Source organism: Chlorocebus sabaeus, chromosome 7, assembly GCF_047675955.1.
Source record: "Chlorocebus sabaeus isolate Y175 chromosome 7, mChlSab1.0.hap1, whole genome shotgun sequence".
NCBI lineage: Eukaryota > Metazoa > Chordata > Mammalia > Primates > Cercopithecidae > Chlorocebus > Chlorocebus sabaeus.
In genome coordinates, this window is record NC_132910.1 from 132,393,627 (window position 1) to 132,414,479 (window position 20,853).

Sequence of the window (20,853 nt, forward strand, 5' to 3'; positions counted from 1 at the left end):
TGCTATTTTTTTCCTTGCTTCAAATTGTTGAGAATATGAGAATAAGAGATACTTATCTGTACCTTAAGTCTTGGTAAGGAGTGAAAATGAACATAGAATAACCAAAAGCTCTCTTTAAAATCTCTTGTGCATAGGTTCGTCAAAGAAATGACTTGATAGAAGCAAAGCTTTTCAAACGTCATGACATTAACAAGATTATTTGGAAATATGGAATACTTGTTGAATATTAAAAAGTTAACCGCTCTCAATGTTCTTTAAAAGAAAATCATTTAAACTTAAGTTAATAAAGAAGCAATTAACAAGTATGAATAAGGTGTGCTAATATGCCCACATATAGAATTTACAAGGAAATGCAAGGAACTGGGTATGTAAAAAATATATATTATTTTAAAAATAAATATAGATTTATTCTACTGTTTTTCACCACTGTGACTTACCTCTAAAGTTACACTAACTGCCATTTTTTTATTATAAGCAGTTATTTTTATTCAAAAATTACATTAGAACACGTCCTTAATAAAGTACTTCAATTATGTTCCCCCATTGTTTTTAAACTTTTAAAAGAGTTACAAGAAAATAATGTGGTACTTGTAGCATCCCATATAAACAAATATTAGTTGACATAATTTACGTAACCTAATGCCCATAAAACTTGATGCTTGTTTTCCCTCCAATAATTTAGATGTCAAGAAAGTCACTACAAATTAATCATTTTTCTTCAGTCAGAATTGGGAAAAGTTTAAAAATATATAAACTTACTGTAATACTGCATCAATATTGCACTAAATCATCATTTATTTAATATTCTATCTTATAAACATATCAAAGCAGGTAACCTTTAGGCTCATATACAATAAAATATCTCAGCATTAAAACTAAATAATAAAATGTCCACGATGAAAGACTGATAACCCACCTAGACATCTCTCTTACATGGCCTGGGACAAACTCTATCTAAATAAATAGATTTTACAGAGCACTAACCCATTCCTGTTCTGCAAACACACACATTCCAGTAAACACTAGAGCAAGACTTGATTTGTCTTTCCTTAGTGCTACTAGATCGAATTAGTATCTGTACATTTTGCTGTATGGGTTCTCATTTATAGAAATAAATAGTCTCCGATAACAAATTTCACAATTGCCAACTAAATTACAGAAACTCAAAGTTGGTATTTTTGTCATTTAAAGACTTCTGGGAGTCCCAGTTTCTGCTATAAAAGCTACATGTGATTTGAACCTAAAGTTCTAATTTAATGTCTATTTTTTTTTTCTTATAACATATTCTAATAAGAAATTTTGGCCGGGCATTGTGGCTCATACCTGGAATCCCAGCACTTTGGGAGGTCAAAGCAGGCAGATGACCTGAGGTCAGGAGTTTGAGACCAGCCTGGCCAACATGGTGAAACCCTGTCTCTACTAAAAATACAAAAATTAGCCGGGCGTGGTGGCACATGCCTGTAGTTCCAGCTACTTGGGAGACTGAGGCAGGAGAATTGCTTGTACCTGGGAGGCAGAGATTGCAGTAAGGTGAGATGGCGCCATTGCACTCCAGCCTGGGCAACAACAGCAAAACTCCGTCTCAGAAAAGAAAAAAGAAAATATAAATTTCTAGTCCTTCTGACACAATTATGCAAAAAGAGTAGAGGTTGTCACACAATAATAAACCTGCTCTTTCACATGTAATTGCCAATGATAAGACAACAGAACTAGACCATTTTATCCAGAGCTTCGTTATAGCTTGCCTTTTCCTACGACTATAGAAGACGTGGCAAATTAATATATACTAACGTGGCCGATTTCTCTGAATGAGTTAGCTATATGTTCAAAAAATTTTACTAGTTCACCTAGGAAAAACTATTCTGTGAGTAGATACAATCTGTTTGTTTTCCAGGGCCACATAGCTTTATGTGAGTGTATACACCCAAATACAATTAAAACCCAATAATCCTGGCCACAACTCGGTTATTTTTAAATCATGAACAAATTAAAATTTGAATTGGAGCTGATTGAGCCTCCATGATTGTATGTGGGGACTCACTGTTTCATAAACCCCCAGTTCACCAAATGAATATATAAAACAGTCTCTGCCATGTTGACAGAAACTAAAGGAGGCCCATTGAAGTATTAGGGGAAAAGGCGATGCGTGCGCTCTTTCTTGTCCTGAAGCCGCCATCTTGGCTGCTAAGAGGCGGAACCAGGAGAAACATGTGGCCCGTAACACAATCACTTCCTGGGGAGGTGAGCCTCTTGGACCAAGTCAAGTATCTAATAGAGTCTCAGACGACAAGAATCTTTGAAAAACAATGTGAATTTTCTGAAACAAGGGTTGGGGAGATGAACTCAGGTCTTCCATCAGCTACCATTCTTCAAATACAGACCAAGTTCTCTTCCTTGGAACACCATGGCACCATTGCAACCAATTTCAGAGCAAATCCCAAAGTCTAGTACAGACACATTGCTCCACTTACAATTTAACCCGAACTTCCACTTCAGCTAACTTTGAAAGGGCCCATCCAGCTGAGATTTCATGTAGAAAAACAAAAAAGTTCTTATTCAGGAAAATGCTTATTTTTACCCTAAATCCTAATGTTAGCTTCCTGTGGAGCTACACATTTAAGCAATAAGAAAATTCATATTTTTGGCTAAAAGCACAAAAATGTGCTGCCTGTTCTGAAGCCTTTTCCTCCTGTCATGCTCTTAAGAAACACGGTTCATAGGAACTGACAAGGAATATATAACAGAGTAGCCCTGGTCAATGTCGCTAGAAGGTGTCTTCAGATCATAAGACCACATGTAACTTCTTCAGGGGGAAAAAAACGCTGACAACACATGAAGAGGCACATCATGAGGTTTTTCTGCTTTAAAAATAACTGCATTCAGTGTCTGTTAATTTTAACATGTTCTGTCCTCAGTCTATCATAAAAATAATTTGAGGATTGCTTGGAAAACAGAGATTCCTGAGGTAAATAACTTGCACATAACCATAAGACACAACACTGTATATGTTAGTATTACCATTTAGACATCCTTGAGTACGATATGCCCAAGCGGTCCTCTGACTTTGGGATATGCCCTAGCTTTAATGCAAATAAAATTTGTGCACTGAAAGACACAGTAATGGTACTCAAATGCAGGATGTGGTATTACATAAATTTATCAGGCGCATGAGATTGGTGTAACCAGCACAATTGCCAACTCGTATCTTGGGAGTACTACTCTACGTATTGTGCAATAAACATTATACAGCACAATAAATGAGGAAAAATAGCTGGAAAAATATGTGAAGGGAAAGACCTGAGAAAGCATTATAAAATATCTTTATGAACATTAACATAAATGATGGGTTACAATTTTCTAGCTTTATTCTTCTGACAAATTGTCCATACAGTAACGTTTTCATCGTACACTATCATTTAGAAACATACTGCACGAGCTATATACCTGTAAAATCTGTAGTTTCTTTTGTCAGGTTTGTGGCTGTTATTCAGTACATGTCAAGTATGCTACTTAGGTGGTAAATTTATAGTGTATACAGTAACTGGATTTCCTAAACACCCTCTCTTAGAAAAAATAAAATGAAATATAACAGCAATGAGAAACAGTGGAACACACGTTCTGTTCTTTTGAGCCAGAGCTTTCCGAATCATCTGCCCATTGTACTGGTCCTGTTTGTTAGAAACACCCTTACTCTTATGACATCATTTATTTTGTGCTCATTGTTCTTGGCTTTATATGTCCCCATTGTCTATAACCTTTCTGAAGGCAGAAATTTTGTACCTCTGCTTTTTCCAATGCTGATGTTTTAGAATATTTAGGTTTGGTAATTTCTTCACTATTTCTAAAAGTAGTGTTTTGATTGTTCGGTAGTGTTTCCTTTTGTTTTCTCTCGAGTCCCTACATTTTTAGGTTAGTTTTCCTATTTGCTTTTTTCCAGATATTGGCAAACATTCGTTTTTGTTCTCCCAAGTATGCATTCTGAACCCCCCTCCTTAATTATGGAGGGGGAGGGGTTAATAGCTATGAGTAGATATATTTCCCCTGTAGAATCTAAACTAGCTTTTAAAATTTGTTTTCCCTCCCTTAATTTATAAATATTTTAATCAATAATGTATCTATTATTTCCCAAGTGAGCCCTAAGGAGTATGTTTGATGGCCTCACACAAGCCATTCCAGTAGAACAGCCTCTCTCAAGCAGCTGACACCAGTGAGCCTAGCTAGTTTTTACCTCTCTCGAGTCCCTGTATTTTTAGGTTAGCCAGCAAGGGCACACTCACTCCATCACTGAACCCATGAAATTGATGTGTTGTGCAAGTCCCCTCACTCCCTTTTGCTGAACTTGCACTGTATTGCCCATTGCATATTCAGTCAGAAGCTAGCCTGGAACAAAAAGCCAGCCATCAGAGAAAACGCCTGTCTGTCCTCAACGTTGTAATTGCATTCAATCAGCATCAGCTCTGCATCGATAATTAGACAGGGGTCCAGTAATTATGTTGGCAATGAAACAACATAGTCTAAATTTCAGCGAATTCATGAAGTGATTGTCCAAAGGTTGAAATCAGTGTTTAAGACTGAAGCTCCCCCACTTACTCATAATGTCGCAGATGACTGAGAACTGGTGCCCTTTGCATTGTCTTGAGCCCCTTCCAATTGTTGCCTCTCATACCAACTAAAGAACTATACTTGCTTTCATATATGACATACTTGCTTTTAAAAATCTAATTAAAACTTTCTTTTTGGTCCTTAGGTAGAAAGATGGCTCTGCTGAGATGAGCTCTTAATTAATGCACTGAGAGCCTGTGAGTCCCACCTCTCAACAGGAATGATTGACGTCCAAGGATACATAAATTACACTAATTGAGCTCTGCCTCTATATAGGCTTTCCACAGTCAACTCATCAGAGAAGCTAGGTGAGTAGACCAGCATCAAAAGTTACCTCAGTATGGTCTATGCTTTCCCAAAGGGTGGAAGAAGAACTTTGCAGACTATCGTACATTTATTATCACAGAAGACAGTTCTTTTCTTCAGTTTTAAGATGTAGGTTTTTTGTTGTAGGTTTGTTTAATTATAAAAATTAGCATTTTTAACATAGCCATTGAAATTTAAATAATCACATTCTCTTCACAATTTTCAAGCAGCAAAACTTGCAAGCCAATTACAGTATGCAAAAATCACTTGGCATCATTTGTTGATATTAAATTGTGTTGCGTAGCAACCAGTGCATATGCTATGGAAGGATTGTTTGAAATCAAATCCAATTTTAGTCCCTGAATTTAGTTTTCAGAAATTTACCTAACTGTAAACACACCTAATCCCCAGCCTCAACCAAAGCACATATCGAGATGTTTCTTTTATGTTTATTTCATCCTGAATGAAATCTACAGGTATTCTAAAGCTCTTACTTCTATGAAATTTAATAAACCACTTGGCATGATCTAGGTGGTTTAGTAGTCTAAAATAAAATTTATAGACAGGACCATTTGCTAAAAATGAACAAAATTATACTACATTAGATTTCTCTATTTATATCTTGAAGTTTTTAATGACAGATATTTTTAGTATCTTAACAATTATGAAAAATTCAGTTTTGATTATTTTTGAGAAAAATATGAATGATATGAGAATTTCAGAATATTAACTTTATTTAACATGGTTCACTATGAATATATATGTATTATTCAGACAAAATATAAATGGGACTTGAGTCTTACTGTGTACATTTTTAAAGGAGAGCAAGGGAATGGAGACCACAAAGAACTCTAGTTTAAGAAAGGATTAAGCATAAGTGATACAACAAAATGAACAGAAATAGAAAAAGCAAATGGTGAAAACCAAAGGAAAAAATAACAAACAATAGAGATAACTGCAATCAGTCTTGAAAATGATAAAAATTACCAAACCTACACATTCCAAAAAAACAACACTGGAAAAAAAAAAGTCAAGAAAAAGGTGGTAAAAGGAAACAAGTTTAGTTTCAGAAAATATCTAGGAGGGACCACCAGGAACTAGTAACAGAAACGAAAGAGAATTCAGACTTTGGATTCCTGAAACATCTGGGAGAATGTGTGGCTTCCACACTTGCCCTCTTTCCACTCGGCTGTACTTTGCTGTACCTACTGTTTCAAATTGGGAAAAACAGGGAGCCCCACTTAAAAAGAAAACCATAAGATGGCTACATTTCTATCAAAATAGCTTTGTTATTACCTGTGAGAAAAGCTGAAGTGGAGAAAAATTGAGAGATATCAGAAAATCCTGAGCTGATGATCTCGTAAAAAAATATAAAATGCTTTTAGCATCAAGGCTGTCTTTCTGTGACTGAGATGGAATAAAAATGGGACAGCTTCTTGACTGTAAGATCTTTTTGTAATTTGGTGAAGCCCAGCATCCAATACAATGTAACAAGGCCACTGAAATATAAATAATATAACATTTCTGTTTTAAAAAGTTATTTAGGTGTATTGAGCATGAAATATATACCTCAACAAGCCAAGGTGTTTATTTTTATTTTCTGCAATTGTGTGTTCATACCACATTCATTCATCATAGATAATACGCTAAGTAAGGCCTGGTACTTGAAGTGGTTTTCTATGAAATTATGCCTGAGATGACCTAAATCTATTAGTATCTCTCGAGAATCTGTATATTTAATAATCATGAAAAGGCAGTATCACTGTGTGCTTCATTAGTCTCATATCTGTAGAAATATTTATTAGTTAAAAAAGGAGCATATGTTCATAATATTGGCAGATAATTCTACTTGAGTTCGCATATTTTTAATGCAGTTAACTGAAAACTCAGCATGCTTTAACAATACTGCCCTGTCAATACCTTTGGATATAAGTTGGTAAAATGTGCCTGAATTATTAGTAACTTTTTTCTTTGTACGTGTTGGATGATCAGAGTGCTGGTGGCTGACAGAGGCCGTCATTCATTACAAAATGGGGCCTAGTCAGCACTAGAATGAGTGAGGGCCACCCTGTCTCGGGTGGAGCCATTAATATAATAACCTATCACTCAAACTAATAAAACCAGCTCAGTCTATTCTGTTTCTGAACATGGACTACCAGATCCAAGTTTTCCATTGCTACATTACATCACAACCATATTGTTATTAGTTGATACATGAATGACCATAGCAGGAGAAATGGTGTTCACCCTCTAGCTACACATAATATAATCAAACCTCAGTAAACTCTTCTCTGTACTTCAAATCAGAACACTTATCACTTATCGCTTGTGTCATTTGTTAGGCATCTTATACTATTTCTTCATTAAAATTCACATAGTTCTTCAGATGTGGGGCAATTCAGTGAGCTCGGCAATTCGTTATTCCACTACTGTTTGACCTTGCTTGTAACTTTAACAGCAATTTTTAAAAATCTGTAGGTTTATTTAAAACCTTTTTTTTACCTTAAAAAAAAAAAAAAAAAAACAGAAGTATATAGAAAAAAAGTAACAGATATCCTATCATTTTGCTGCCATTGTAATCTGTGTTGTTATAATTCTGACTTCTGAAAAGTAACAATATACATGGTTAGGAAAAACAAATACAGAAATTTACAAAATTCTCTCTCCTCTAAAATAATTACTAGTTATAGTTTCTTAAAATTCCTTTCATCGAAGTGCATACTTTAAAAATATCTATATATCATTTATGCATTAACTCAACAAATGCTTAGTCAGGGCTTTTTATGTACCAGAAACTACTTCTGGTGCTAGGATTGTAATATTAAGCAAAACAAATTTTTTTAAAAAGACTTTCTGGCTCTCATAGGGCTTATATTCTTGTGAGAAGAGACAGACTATGGACAGAATAAATAAGAATATAGATGGATGTGGCCGGGCGCGGTGGCTCAAGCCTGTAATCCCAGCACTTTGGGAGGCCGAGACGGCTCGGGCGGATCACGAGGTCATGAGATCGAGACCATCCTGGCTAACACGGTGAAACCCTGTCTCTACTAAAAAAAAATACAAAAAACTAGCCGGGCGAGGTGGCGGGCGCCTGTAGTCCCAGCTACTCGGGAGGCTGAGGCAGGAGAATGGCGGGAACCCGGGAGGCGGAGCTTGCAGTGAGTTGAGATCTGGCCACTGCACTGCGGCCTGGGCGACAGAGCGAGACTCCGTCTCAAAAAAATAAAATAAAATAAAATAATAAAATAAAAAAGAATATAGATGGATGTGTGTATGTGTGATATGGTGATAAGTACTATGGAGAAAAATAAAATATTGAAGGATGATTGGAAGTGCTTCTGTAAACAAGGAAGTTCTTCCTGAGAAAGTGATACTTGAGCAAAGGTTTGAAGGAGGTGAGGGAAAGAACCCTGCAGATATCTGGGGAAATCATTCTGGCAAGAAAGAAGCTGATGCAAAGGCTCTCAGAAAAGATACTGGTGAGGCGAATGCGACAGAGGGGCTCAGAGAGGCGGAATAGGCAGGAGTGTGGGCATCAGGGCTAAAGTGGCAGGACAGCCACAGACTCAGAAAATGGGGGGGCACGCATAGATTTTAATTTTTCATCTATGTAAGGTGGGGAGCTTTTAAAGGACATTTTTTCCTGCATGTGGAATTTTGGAGGATTTTGAGGACAGAGGTGCCATAATCTGATGGATATGGTTTTTCTTCAACTTTTAAGTTCAGGGGTACATGCGAAGGAAGTACAAGTTTGTTACATAGGTAAAAGTGTGCCATGATGGTTTGCTGCACAGATCATCCCATCACCTAGGTATTACACCCAGCATCCATTAGCGATTCTTCCTGATGCTCTCCCTCCCCTCCCGTCACCCAACCCTGACAGGCCCCAGCGTGTGTTGTTCCCCACCATGTGTCCACGTGTTCTCATCATTCAGCTCCCACTTACAAGTGAGAACATGCAGTGTTTGGTTTTCTGTTCCTGCTTTAGTTTGCTGAGGATAACGGCTTCCAAATCTATCCATGTCCCTGCAAAGGACATGATCTTGTTCCTTTGTGTGGCTGCATAGTATTCCATGGTGTGTATGTACCACATTTTCTTTATCCAGTCCATTAGTGATGGGCATTTAGGTTGATTCCATGTCTTTGCTATTGTGAATAGTACTTCAGCGAACATATGCACACATGTGTCTTTGTAATAGAATGATTTGTATTCCTTTGGGTATATACCCAGTAATGGGATTGCTTGGTCAAATTGTATCTCTGCCACTAGGTCTTTGAGGAATCACTGAACTGTCTTCTACAATGGTTGAATTAATTTACACTCCCACCGACAGTGTAAAAGCATTCCTTTTTCTCTGCAACCTCACCAGCATCTGTTTTTTGACTTTTTAATAATTAATAGCCATTCTGACTGATGTGACATAGTATCTGATGGATATTGTTGAGGGATTTCCCCGGTTGTTAAACTCAAAACAGACTAAACAAGAGAAAGAGCAGAACAGGGATGCTAGCTGGAGACTATTGCAAAAATCCAGGCAAGGGATGTGGGCAGTTTGGAACAGAACTGTAGAGGAAGAAGTGGTCCCAAGCAGTTTTACATTCCAAATGTATTTTGAAAGCACAACTGCCAACATTTGCTAATAGATTGGGTATGAAATGAGAGCTCAAGAAGAGCCAAAGATGACTCCAAAGTTTTTGGTCTGAGCAACTAGAAGGATGGAGTTGTAATTTATTAAGGTAAGGAAGACTAGAAGAACAAGTGGGTTGCAGTTTGGACCTGCCCAGTTTTAGATGCCTCTTAGATTTCTGACTGCAAATGTCAGGTGAACAGTGTCATCTGTGAGTCTACTTTAGATATTGGTTGAAAATAGGAATTCAGGGATTCCCAGCATATAGATGGTATTTAAGGTCATCTGACTGGGTAACATCGTGAAAGGAGTGATTGTGAGTAGAGAAGAAAGGAAAAGCGAGGGTTTAAACGTGGACACCCCAATGTTAAGAATTCAGGATTCTGCATAGTAGCCAATAAAGTGGAACGAAACCAGAAAAGGGTGGTTTCCTGGACGCCAAGTGGAAGCCGTTTGTAAAATTCTGTCTTTATGTCAGGGAATGGGAAGATTGGCTTAAATGAGCAATGTTAGGTCATTGGTGGTGAGAGAGAAAATCTAACTGAGATAGGTCCAAGAGAATAGAGGAGAGAAATTGGGAACTGGAGAGACTGCTCATGGAAGGAATTTTGCCATGAAATCAGAATGTAAAAAATGAAATGGTAGCTATAGACAGAGGAAGGGAGAAAGCATTTTTTAAAGAACTGTGTTAGTATGTTTTATAATTGTTATATTTGTTAGGAATGATTCCATTGATAAGGGAAAGTGAATGATACAAGAAAAAAGGAAGAACTGTTGAGGTCCCCTGAGGTCCACAAGAGGGGATCAGGCCTACGGCAAGAGTGCAGGCTGAGCCATTGCAAAGTAATTGCCGTAAGCACACACAAATGCAGAAAGGGAGGTGGATAAGGAGAGAGCTTGGGGAAGGTCTCTTCTAGCTCACTTCTCCGTTTCATGGTTAATGCTATATACAAGGTCATCAGCTGAGGCTGAGGATTGTGGAAAAGCACTGAAGATACAGAAAAATGCATGAAATTGTGATTGGGGAGGGAGAAAAAACAGAGTGGGGATATAATATGAAAACCTAGAAGCACAAAAGGACTGTGGAGGTGAGTGATCCCCAGTTTGGCCTGTATGTTGTGTAGTTTTCGTCAGGACATTCAGCTGTGCACGTGCAGATAAGGAGTTGACAGAGAATTGGAGTTAACAATAGTTGGGGTTTTACCAAATGAATATTTAGAAACTCAAGTGGAGCAAGTGAGTTGATAGTGGGGAGAGGAGGTGACTCTAGTTCAGGACTGTGGAATAGAAACTGGATAAGCAGGTAAGGGAGAGGGTGAGGCAGAGGAATGGTGTTAGAATCAAAGGTGTGTAGGTGCAGCTGCAGAGTGACTGAGTTCCCTAGGGAAGGAGCTGGAACTGAACTGCAGGAGGAGGGAGCGTTAACAATGGGCTGCTAAACACTGAGATAATGGAGAGGTTATTGGTAAGAACAAATCTAGACTGCAACCATGTGAGTGAGTGGTTAAAGGAGAGTGGAGGCTGGAGTCCAAGAACTTTGGTATTCCAATGGGAGAGGCCAGGCTATTGAAAGGACCAGTGTGGATATTCAAGTCACCCAGGACTTTGTCAGGAGTAATGTTGGAAAGGGTGAGAGTAAACCAGGATAGAAAATCTCCAGGGAATGCAGGCGAATGGCCTGGGTCTGTAGATGATTACAAAGAAAGGGTGATGGAGTCTGATGATTCAAAGATAGGGTATTTAAGGAGGTGGGGACAGTAGTCTGTGGGTAGTAATAAGGAAAAAAATAGGAAAAATTTTTTCTTTGGCTGTATGCTTTCTATTGACAACCATTTGATTATCTACCTATCTTATTCTACCTGTATAACTATGACTCTGCTTACCACTGTATTTTTCTCTACACAGAAATCTATTTGCGTCTTATTTTATTTATTTATTTATTTATTTATTTATTTATTTATTTATTTATTTTGAGACAGAGTCTCGCCCTGTCGCCCAGGCTGGAGTGCAGTGGCCGGATCTCGGCTCACTGCAAGCTCCGCCTCCCGGGTTCCCGCCATTCTCCTGCCTCAGCCTCCCCAGTAGCTGGGACTACAGGCGCCGCCACCACGCCCGGCTAATTTTTTGTATTTTTAATAGAGACGGGGTTTCACCATGTTAGCCAGGACAATCTCGATCTCCTGACCTCGTGATCCGCCCTCTTAGGCCTCCCAAAGTGCTGGGACCACAGGCGTGAGTCACCGCGCCCAGATGCCTCTCTTTTTATCATCTATCGTACCTATCCCCTGAACTACTTCCATACTAATCAGCTATTTCTTTTTTTACTTATACTAAAACGTTTACATTGTTTTACACATTGCTTCCTCCCTGTTTACTTTCGATGTAGATTATTAGCTTAGAGATACTCGACACATTCCTTTTAATAACTGCTTACTCATGGATGTGCCAAAATGTATTTAGTATTTTTTCCCATTGATGTACCCTTTTGTCATTTCCAATTTTCACTATTACAAACAGTGTGGTTATATATCTCTGCATATGTATGTCTTTGAGACATTTTGCTTCTGTATTCATGAAGTCAGTTCCCATCAGAGGGTCAAGGGCAAGTGCATTTAAAATTTGTTTTTGTATATAGCCTAATTGCCTTCTAATAAGATTATACAAACTTATACTTCCACCAACAGCAAATGAGAGACTACTGTCCTCATACCCTCTCCCTTAGCAACATTATTTATTGAGCATTTTAAATTTTTACTAAGTTAATAGAAGAAGAAATTTCTTCCCATCCGCTATTTATTTGTATTTTAAACAGATGAAAATGAATATCTTTTTATCTGTTTATTGGGCATTAGAATTTTCTATGTCTGTATATTGTCTTTCTTAAATTTTTTGTACTTTTTAAAATAAAATTGAAGTTTTTATTTTGAGATCATTATAAATTCACATACAGTTGTGAGAAATAATACAGAGAGATCCCAAGTACCCTTTGTCCTGCTCGTAGTGGTAATATCTGCAAAACTTTAGTACAATATCGTAATCAAGCTGGCTATATTGATATAGTCAAGAATGTAGTTTTCCTAATTTTTGCCCACTTTTCTGTTGTACTAATTATCTTTTTAATGATTAATTTGAATATTTTACTTGAAAATTAAGAAAATTATTATTTTATATGTATCAAATATATATTTTCTCCCAGATTTTCATTTGCCCTTTGCTTTTATTTGTTACATTCTTGCTTAATTTTGTCAGTCTTTGACTTGTGAGTTTTACATCCTGCTTGGAAAAGTCTTATCAACTTTATAAATAAGTTTGTGTTCTAGAATTTTTATGATTCTGTTTTTTACATTAAAATGTTGATTCATTTGAAATTTATTTTGAGGTAGAGAATTAGGTAAGAATCCAGTTTTCTTTTTCCTTCAAATAGTTAACCAGTTTCTTATGTTCCATTTATTTCAAATGTTACTGATGTCACAGACAAATTTCCATTTGCATTTGTGTTTATTTCCACACTCACTTTGATCTCTCTCATTCTCTTGGCATGCCTCTGCCAGCATCTAGCTATGCTAATTATTGTACCACTGTGATCTGTTGTAGTACAGGACAGAAGTAAATGCTCCTTATTTACTGCTTTCTCCTCTCCTCCCCAAGGATTCTCCTAGTAATTTTTAAATACATATTTTTTAACCCAAAAACTTTAGTATCACATTGTCAAGGTAAAAATATTTGCATTGATTTTTTAATTTGAACTGAATTATTGTTAAATTCATGCATAAATTTGAGGAAATAGGATATCTTTGCACTACGTAATCTTCTTAGCCAAGTGCATCGTAGGTTTGATCATGTTCTTATTCTCTTTTGCATTTTCCAGGAGAGTTTTAAGGTCTTCTTATACAGACCCTGAACATTTTATTTATGTACATTTATTTCACAAGAACATGCACCGATACATAGTCCTTAGTGTTAACTTGGTCAATGATAGAACAGAGAAAAGAAAATATTAAAAACTCAAATGCCCTCAAACTCACATAGTCATTTGTTTTATAGATGGTAGATGACTATTTCTGTATCTAAATTACTAATTCCTAACACATAATATTTGCCCATGTTTTTGCTAGTGACAGTTTATACAGTAGCCAGAAGGCAAGTAAAGAAACAGATTTTTCATGTTTTCAGAGGTAGGTGTCCCTGAAATAAGCATCCTGTGTACATAAAAAAAGTAAGTTGTAAAAATAAAATATGTTAGGTTGGATAATCATCTATAATGTTAACAGTCCAATTGCTTGTCATGTAGAGGAAGGTTGTGCTTTAATTAAGCAATAAGACATGACAGGGTGTGAATTATGGAGTAATAATTCTTGTCTAGTATATTGTTAGACAGGAGGCCGAGGGCCAGGTGTCACTGCATACACCATGCATAAATTATTATGCTGTAACTTCAATCTAGAATATTATAGAATAAGTCTAAAATATTTTTCAAATAATTTTGCTAAATAAGACATATAAGTCCAACATCTTTTTAAAATTCTATGTTAGAGGACATTTATTATAATGGCATAAGATCAAGATGCTAAAGTGAAGTATTTACTTTCAAGGAAAGACATAGCAAGAAAATACAATAGTAAAGTTGGCTTCATAAGTGGTTATTATCTAAACAAGATTGTTCTAGAGGAGATTTCTAGGAAGAAGATACATTAATTTGACTTTATCCCTTGTGATTAGAAAAAAAAATGGTGGGAATTGTTTTGAGAAATTTTAAGAGAGGTCTTTTTTGGCTTTTTTTTCTTCTTCCCAAAGCAGCACTAACAAACAAAGAACTCTAACATAAATCTCCCTGAGGAAAAAGAAAAATGCATCTTGCAGAAAGAACTTGGCAAGGGTGGGGCAATTTTACAGATTTTGGGGTGCTTTAAAATCAGTGTAATTTGTAATCCTAACACTTTCCCCCGTACATACTATTTTGACGGTCCTCTTTTGTAAAGACGTTAAAACAGATCTCTTATCACAAGAAAACACATTGTTTGAAATACTGCTTTTTAAAAAAAAAAAGAAAGAAAACTCATTTCTGCCCATTCAAAAGAAAAATATTTGAGGGTAAGTTTGTGACTGTAATAAAGAGAAAGTCTCTGTCTGCTTTTCATCTGCAGAGCACTCTAGCTAGCAGTGTTTCAAAAGACGATTTCTTTTTAAAGTTATTATATTTTTGTGCTTTTATTGTCAACATTGTACACTTTTAGGATGGTTGGTGTGTTCACAAGCTCAGCTTCTTTTGTGAATATTGCAAGATGAAAGTTATATTACAACTTCAGACCATTAATTTTGTCTCAAATTCTTCTTTAAATTAATGCCCGTTATTATCAAATTTGACCTCTTTCTGTAAGTGGGAAAACTAGAGTTAGTGTAATGTATGGATCAAATAGTCCTTTAACAAGGTGCTCTCACAGGGGTTCCAGAACCACCCACTTGCCCGAAATATGTCTCTTACTGTCTTATCACAGGATCATTAATTATTTATTTCTCGGGATTAATCTCTGTGTCTTCAGTGATCTCTTATCAAAATGAAATCCCTTCCAAGTCAATGAGATAGAACCCACCGATCAGTTATCAACCTCTTAACAGAGATGAGTTTGTCCACCTGCTTTGGTCCGTGCAGAAAGCAGAGAAGAAAGGACACAGGAAAGGGATGCTTTATTGGACGTGAAAAGTAAAGGTTTCCAGCCACGAAACTTGGGTGAGGTGTTGCTGTGATCCTGAGCTACTGGAAGGTGGCTTGAAAGCTCACTTTGTTCATGGTTGGGGGGTAACAGAACCTCAAGAGAGGAGAGCAGAATTATGAGTTCTTCAGGCAAGGGTGGACCATGTCTTATTTGGTGCCTAGTATGTGTCCTAAATGATGAAAAAGTTAGAGAAAGCCAAAGAAAATTTCATCTTCTGTGCTTAACAGTTTTACCAACTTTATCACTTATAATAGGTCCATAGGTCTATCACAACAATAAAATAAAACCCTTTTTAGCCCTTTCTTCTGGTTTCTGTTTAGCTGAACTAGGCAGGGTTAACTTTTCTACTCAGTGGATCCAATTACTCCTTTTCTGGAAATACGTCTCCGCAGGATTTTATTCCAAACTTTCTGTTGTGTCAGGTCAGCCTTAGGAAAGCAGTCATTCTAGTTCATTCCAAACATTAATTAGCCCAAAATGTTTACTTTTATAACACCCCACAGATTTCCAGGCCCGGGTTCCCCACCAAATATCACATATTGGGTAGATATCAAATAAAGCAAAGAGGCCGCAACTGTCTCTTATGCTTCTCCAAGATTTGTTGGGTCAGTTTTGGGCCATCCACATGTTGGGTGGTTCTTAAAAAGGGTAGCAGATACCCATAGCATTATCTTCAGAGAACTATGATACAAAAGAATGCTGTTGGCTTTCAACAAGGTCAGTATGCGACGGGATGATTGAAGAGCACCTCTACATTTTTAGAAAAGGACAGTCAATTACTTTGTTTTAATTTTCATACCAGCATGCCCTTGACTTAGGCTGTGTCTGCTTCTACAGAGAGACCCCTACTTTAAAATATTCCAGCATGCAATAACTTGTGAAAATATTCCTTTCACCAGCTGGCTGCTTGTTCAAACTGGCCACATGACTAAGTTTCAGCTACTCATACCACACAGTAGGATGATCAAAATTGTATTTTATGTATTTATGTTTACTGGGATACATTATTAGCACTTATTTTGTTAAAATCTCCATGTTAGAGATTCAGGGTCATTTACTTAATCAAAGTTAGCAATAGTATTACGGGGTTAGCGTTAATTTAGAGACTGGAAAATGGAGCCACATAAAGCTCCTCAGTGAATGAAGAGTCCAGTCTTTTAACTCAAAAATGAATTTGGAAGCTCAACTTATTTCCAACAAACCATCTTGTTTTCTGCTGATGTTAAAGTTAGAATCGTTTTTAAAATTGAATTTAGCAACTACTACTGCCTTCCAAAGGAAAAAAAGGAAAAGAAACTGCCATTTTCCCAATCTGCAATCCAAGACTATTAAATTTCTTCTATGACCCATTCTAGGAAGTTTCTCCTCACAGTGTTGTTACGCACCTGCTTAATCCAGAACCAATGACACATTTTCAGAGTCCAGAGTGCTAACCATCCCACCATGGAACCTCGCCGATGACACATTTTCAGAGTCCAGAGTGCTAACCATCCCACCATGGAACCTCGCCGATGACACATTTTCAGTGTCTAGAGTGCTAACCATCCCACCTCACCGATTACACATTTTCAAAAGTACAACAACCGAAGGGAAGCCCTAGGGTAGTGGGCATGAGCACTGGCCTCCTCACACCGAGAACCAACAGTCATTGCTACAGAAAAACCCTATGACTATAGCCATAGAGCAGGTGCTGGCACTTTCCTCCATCCAAGTTCAGTTTTTTTTCCCCACGTAAATTAGTTGCTATCACGCATTGTTTGTGTTGGGGTGGGAGTTTTGATTGAGAATTTTTGTCATGATCTTTTGTTAGGGACAAACACTGACCTGTAAATTAAGAACAGAAAAGAAGGCGGAGAGCCCATGTCACAACTTACCTGCAGGAGCCTGAGCCTACCCCTCTCCACTAGGTTTGCCCACAGGTTTTTTGTAATCCATCACCTTGATTCTTATCTCCTGTTTCCTAACTTGGCTTTCTTGTGTTTTACTTCAATTCCCTTTACCAGATTTGCCGCTTTTAAACTCGTTAGCTTAACAGTAGCAGCCTGGACTCACATTCCTAGTTTCTGTCTTATAAAGGCCATTGCTTTTGATATTCTCAGTCTCAGGCTGTGGCCCAACTATAGTTCTCTCCACCACACCAGCTCTGCAGAAAGGACAAGAGACTGGTTTCTGACAAGGTCACCCATAACGTAAGTTGTTCAAATTCCTTGTTACTACATTTGGATTTTAAAATGGAATGTAGGTATCTCTCACCTGTAATCCCAGCACTTTGGGAGGCCGAGGCAGGCGGATCACCCCAGGTTAGGAGTTTGAGACCAGCCTGGCCATTATGGTAAAACCCCATCTCTACTAAAAATACAAAAAATTAGCTGGGCGTGGCGGCAGGCGCCTGCAGTCCCAGCTACTAGGGAAGTTGAGACAGGGAAATTGCTTGAACCCTGGAGGCGGATGTTTCAGTGAGCCGAGATCGTACCACTGCACTCCGGCCTGGGTGACAGAGCAAGACTCCATTTCAAAAGAAAAAAAAAAAAAAAATGAAATGTAGGTATCAGTGAAAACAGAATAAGGAAAGTAGTATTTCTTATCTCACACTCCAGTGGTATCGTTTTATTTTTTTGGAGTATGAATCATTCACAACATACTCTGGTTTATTTTCTCAAACCCCTGCTGCACAGACAGCACAGAACAGAAAGTAAAATTATGACAAAGTAAAGTCAACAGTTGGTAGGAATTTCTATTTTTGTTTCCAAAATGGAAAAAAAAAAATAGATCTTTTAAAATCACGGCATATAATGTGATCAAGAAAAAAAAAAAAAAAAAAGGAGTACTGGAAAAAAAAGAAATTAAAAATAGCTCAGTGGCAATTTCATAACTGATGGGACTTATCCCATGTGCTAGAATGAGTTTAAAACCTTTACCTGCTGTCACTCACACCACAGAGATTTAGTGCCCATGGCTGAAACCTAACATTGGATGTGGAAGTATGTGATTATGATTCATTGATTCATCTTACAAATGCATTCCTCTGCTTAATAAGTGTCATACTATTTGTTTAAAGGAAATAAGAATCCTCAAGTTTGGAAGCGTAAAAAAAAATAGACTCAAAGGATGAGAAAGAGCTGAAATACATGTGTACAAATAGCATTAGGACACCTGAAGGTAATCAGATCTGCACCTGGTATTCAGCAAACTATAGGTCAGGTGTTCTTCACACAGAAATGCTTTAAAAGTGAGGAGGTTGGTGGGAATCCTATATAATCAGCCACTGTCAAAGCATAAAAGAGAAAAATATCTCCCCTATGAAAGCAAGAGCAGAGGCAACCTATGCCATTGAATCCTTATCTCTTGGATTCCCTTCTCTGCTCCCATAATTCAAAACATGCAGGCAGCAGGCTGTACAGATGGAGACGCAACAGCCAGAGTCCGCGCGGAGCATTAGAGATCTGGCTAGTTGTCTAGTTAACAGTCAGCTATTTTTGGATAATACCCACAGTTGTTTTTGCAAAAATGAAAAAAAAAAGATGGCTTTATCTTGAGTTCAGTATATAAAAGTATTTGTACAGGTTGGTGCTTGGGCATGAGCCATTTTTCTCAATTTTAGATTATTTGCTGATTATCAAGCTGACTTCCTTTGAAATCAACAGCAAACAGACCCTGTTGAAAAGACACTAGGGGTAACATTAGTAACATATTACAGTTTTAGGTCCCAAAAGAAATGTTTTAGGTACTGTTTATTATTTGCATGTAGTTTTGTTGTTTTTTACTTTGGACAAACAGATGGCAGAGTGACTTAGAGATCTCCTTACATGTCATACCCACACATTGTACTAGGTACAGAGGAGGGACTATGTAAGTCTGTACTCATCAAAATGATGGGCTAGGATTCCTCAGCCGGCAGGCAACACTGGGGAGAGTTAATAGAAGTTGGGAGCTTAATGAGGCTTGATTCATTTTGGTAGTAAAATGATGTGGGGAAAGAAGCAACTGTATGAGATTGACAAGTATGTTTTTTGCAAAATACTTTTTATACATATAGTTATGTCAGCAGATATTTAAACAATCTTTTATGCTATAAATCAGTTTACTAATCACAAGTCTTCAATCAAGTAACTAGACTGGCAATCACATTAGTGTATTTGACAAAAGCAAGTCTTGAAGTTATCTATGATGGTTTTAACAAAATAAAAGAAACAACAATAACAAAGAAACAACTTATTATCTTCATTTAATGCCTTTGCCAGCACTATGTCCTATATCCCAGTGACACACATATACACACACATACACACAATCACATAATCCTTGCTCTTAAATTGCTTATAAAACAATAGGGAGGAAAAGACAGATGTAAAATAACCCATTTTTGTAAGGAAAATACAAACACTATGCTTTAGATGTTTCAGTAGAAGAAAGAGACACATTTGGGTGGAGAAATGAGGAAATATTTCATGGATAAGAAAGATTGTGAAATGGGTCTTCAAAAGATGAGTAATATCTCAAATGGTAAAGAAGGGAAGGACATTTCAATAGAAAGTGCCATTAGCAAAGGAATGACAGTGGAGAGGTATTAAATATGTTTAAGAAATGATTACTAAGCCAATCTGGATTGGATGTGAGGGTTGTGATTGGTAGGTGATGATAGAAAGCTGGAAAGGTAGGCTGAACCGTGTTCTGGAGGGCCTTGGATAGCAGGCGAACGCAACTACAGTCATGACTCTCGTTTCAGAATTGGACAATTCTAAAGAGTTTCTAATTGTCTCATAGCAATCCATGTCTGACATTTCTATTCCATTATTAGTCATGACCCTTAATTAATATAACCTGCCATCTCTAGAACATGAAAATGTTATCGTACAGGCCAAAGGATTCCTCTAGCCTTGATTATTGTTACCTTTCCGAAGACATTATCAAGGTCACGTATTTTGTTAGATTTTGGAAAGTCAGCTCTCAAGGGCAAACCTGAGGGTTTGCCAGTTGCCAGTGAACTCTTCCTAGTTTCTCCTGCATCAGACATGAGGGTCAGCTCAGTGCCAGTTGCTTGGGCAATTTTATTGCCAAGATGCCGGTAAATTAAAGTGGCTAAGTCCTTGGTCTCTCCACATATCCTAGACACTAGCCTGTGTTTATTGCGTTTTATTCTAATGACATTTAAAAGGAGGGGAACAAAAGGCCACCTAATCTTGTATCCAGTTGTTCACCATTCACTTATTTGCAGAGTATTCGGTTAGTTTTTTCATTATTCTCTATTTTTCTTTATTATTTCCATCTAAAACTTTCCAATGTACCAATTTTGCAAGTGTTCTTTCCTTTTTTTATACTCTTACTGTTTTTTACTTAATGAAATTATTTTCCTAGTATAACATGATTCTAGGAAAAGATTCAGATTGTTTTAATTAAAAATCAATTATACTTTGGATAAACTAAGAAGTTTGTCAAGCTTCTTAAAAGGATAAGAGCCAATTAATTTAAAAATTTGAGTACACATACTGTGTTCGATGGCTTGAATCTAAACCCAAAATTGAAGTGACCATTCAGAAATCAGACCAATTATTTATATTAATTCTGTGAAATAATTATATTTGGCCAAATTAAGCAACTGT

General features: G+C 37.1%; 1 protein-coding gene across 1 annotated transcript in view; it reads left to right on the top strand.

The window, feature by feature from the left end:
• Positions 1–4,836: 4,836 nt before the first annotated feature.
• Positions 4,837–20,853, top strand: part of TENM3 (teneurin transmembrane protein 3) — a 1,046,942-nt gene continuing 1,030,925 nt past the window's right edge. Inside the window, exon 1 of the mRNA XM_008000348.3 lies at positions 4,837–4,910. The gene's annotated coding sequence lies outside the window, so the exon portion shown is untranslated. The remainder of the gene's footprint in view (positions 4,911–20,853) is intronic.